General features: G+C 43.8%; 1 pseudogene; it reads right to left on the bottom strand.

Annotated features, from left to right (window-relative positions):
* Positions 1-419: 419 nt before the first annotated feature.
* On the bottom strand, positions 420-2672 carry LOC147442911 (putative E3 ubiquitin-protein ligase ARI8 pseudogene; annotated as a pseudogene).
* Positions 2673-3330: the final 658 nt, after the last annotated feature.

The raw sequence follows: 3330 nt of genomic DNA, 5'->3' as shown, positions 1-3330 counted from the left end.
ATACCTAACTAGGTACGATTGGGGGCAAGGGACCCCCGGTCCCCCCACCGGGCCGGCGGTCCCCTGCCCCCAATCATACCTAGCTAGGTATGCGGTGCCTTCCTCGCCGAAGGTCATGATGTTGAGGTAAGTCGCAATGTGAGAATTATTGTGAGAAACTATCCAAAACTTATTGTGAGTCTGCACCTTGGAAGGAAGGAAAACGACATCATGTCAATTTGGTATTGTATATTCTTAAGACGTAAACTTTGAATAATATTTTTTGTGTGTGTTTTTGTGTTTTTTTTTTTTGGGGGGGGGGGGGGGGGGAGGGCCGGGGGCGGGGGTTCACCACATTCCTCTGACTCGTCATCCTATACTTCAATTGCTTGTAAAGTGTTAACAAGCCATACTCCCAACATGAATCCTTCCCACATGTATAACCAACCTGAAGGCCATAAAAAACAGCCATAGCAACCAAGTATGTGCTAAAGCGGAGAAAACTCATCATTGCTTAGACACCATTGATTTGGTTTCAACCAAGAAGAAGCCCTCTGCACAATTGCGGACATGTGCTATAAGCTATCCAGCAAGCTAGAGAACATGGTCAGGTGAAGCTTAGTTATGAGTTTGAAAAAATCGGCATAGTTGCAAAAGACTTGCCTAAATTACGAATGCTAATGTGACCATGCATACATAAGGCACAACTATCCTAAAAAGTCACAAAAAAGTGTTATCAACAGCGTTATCTTCTCTGTACAAAAAAACCACATTAACAAAGTTGGTTTCCCTGTGGGCAGAACGGCAAGCCTAAAATTTCACACTCAACATGAGGGCAGCACTTACCATAGATCCACATTATACTGCCTTCATATCATTAGTAATCAAAAAGAACTCCTCCTTAATGTCATGAATTTTCATGATGGCACATGGAACAAGTCGTCGAGGTTCCCGTATTTGCAAAGGTACAATGCCAACAGTACCAATTGCCATCCTCATCCATCAATCTACTTGAGTAGTCACCTCTGGAGCTTTTACCCTTCTTTCTTCTTTTCTTCGCCTTGGAAGATGCTTCTGGTGCAGAGCTTTCAACATCTGTTAAACCATTCTCAAGTGCTTTGACGAGGTTCTTAAAGTAGGTCCTTGTTACCGCCGTTAATCTAGCAAGTGTCAATCGGAATTCGTTGAAGGCGGTCTCTGTCGGTGCATTGGCACCAAGATAAGCTTCCACACCATTTTCTGCACAGTCATGCAATCTCTCCAGTTCAGCCTCAGCCTGACCTTGAAGGTACTCAAAAAATTTCTTCTTTGCATCATCTTCTTCTGGTAGATAATACCCATATGCATAAGTCCATTTCAAGACACGGCGGCATTCAATAATCTGAAGCCAAGCGTCCCTGATAAACTCTACCTGCGATGCTGGTAAAGAATATATATCAATAAGCTTTTCCAGCTGCAAGGCTTGAAGGTCCTTCAGATCAGAAAGTGCCTTTGTCCTTGACTTTTCATTCGACGCCCACCGCTCATAGTAATGGGTGTATCTTTGAAGAGATTTTTTGGCCATTCTTCGCCTTTTTTCATCTTCACGATGCTTGCCGTCTTTTTTCTCGGCCTCATACCGGTTGCAAGTATTATAGCCACCAGTTTCTCCACCATGTTCAGACCAAGGTCCGAGACAAAGCCAGCAAAATTCGAACTTGCATGGTGGCGTGCAAGTCATGTGCATGCAACCCGAATTCTTTTCAATTGGGCGTTTACACGTTGGACAAGGTTTGGAATTTGCAAGAATCCAATTCACATTTTCTGACTCGGCTGATGCTTTCAAAAGCCATTTTGCAACTGTGGTGCATTCGACAGGTCGGTGGACCTCCTCCAAGCAATTCCAACAAAAATTATGCCCACATGCACAGGCAACATCGTGCACACCACTTTCTGAGGTGAACTCGATGGCATTCTCACACCTCGGTGCAGGACACCATTTAACCATTTTATTAGCTTCCACAAAGGATCTGAGTATGTAGCGCCTGTACTTCTTCTTGTCCTCTTGCGACGCCACGGACAAAATAAGATTATCACCCACTGCCGCATTGCAGCCAGGAATGGGACATCGCAACGAGAGGCAACCAGGGCCTTCACTTATAGATGTATGTGCATAGCCACCCCAGCAAGACAGGCAAAATAAATGGTCACAACAAGCTGTCGCCTGCATCATCTTAATGGGATGATACTCTAAACAAATTCTGCATTCCATTTCTCCAAGCCTTGCAACCTGTGGTTTGATGGTGGGATTTTCCAGGAAACCAACACGATCACGAACACTCAACTCGTTGGCAAACCACTTCTCGTGGACTTGGTTAGCACACCAGTCAAAATTCCGCAAAAGAATTTCAGCCTGTGTTTTTGACAAGAGCAACACCGACATTACACTCTCAACGGCCGCCTCTTGACGCTGCTTGATATCCTGTTCAGCTAAAACAGTAAATGGCAACTGTGCCTTCCGTGCAGAGATGGGCTCTGCCTCATCGAATGCATCGTAATCTCCAACATCATGCTGATCATCGTCCTCAGCTTCTGATCCAACTTTACAATCATCCTCGTCGTTGCAATAGAAGGCCTTCTCAGAGGTCTCTGAGCGAGAATTCTGCAAATCTCCGTCAGAATCCATCTTCGCCTCTGCAACAAAGAAACACAATCAGAACTTCTTTTGTTGCTTATTAAAATTCCCGGAATATATACCGGGAATTTTAATAGTACTGGGAATTTTAATAGCACCGGGAATTTTAATAGCACTCCTCATGGTCGGCCTCTCTTCAGTAGTATGAGTGGATGTTCCCGCCGTCATATGATGGCAAAAGGAGAAGTTAATATAAATTGTGTATATCTAAACTTAACATATAATGGCAAGGCGAGTTTCCCAAACACGTATCGAGAAATCCTCTCTCAAGACTCCAACTAGTTGCTGAGAAATTTGGTGGGGTAGAACACAGCACAATAAATGCTACGCTCCTCCCTGTAATGGAAATGGCCTCTGAACTTTGAGAATAGCATAATTAGGAGAGTTAGAGAGAGCATTTTGTGAGACTACTTTGAGAACATTGAGGGTGAACTTATTTAGCGGTAGCAACTTAACCATAATACTTAATTAACTCGGCATAAACAATACTTTTGCAAGAGAAAGAGTTTAGAGAACTTGACAACAGTTGAGGACGGATTTATGTGGAGCTGGTCCCCCCTCCAATAGGCTTTTGTATAATAGATTCTCCCATCAAGAGAGACTTGGTGCAATACAATACTTGTGTTCCTTGTGACATAGGTGATGCAATGAAGATGGAAAGCTTCATGCATCACGAG

Source organism: Adiantum capillus-veneris, chromosome 14 (genome assembly GCF_014529385.1).
Source record: "Adiantum capillus-veneris isolate H3 chromosome 14, ASM1452938v2, whole genome shotgun sequence".
NCBI lineage: Eukaryota > Viridiplantae > Streptophyta > Polypodiopsida > Polypodiales > Pteridaceae > Adiantum > Adiantum capillus-veneris.
Note: the sequence above shows the minus strand (reverse complement) of the source record. Positions and strands in the feature narration are given on the sequence as shown.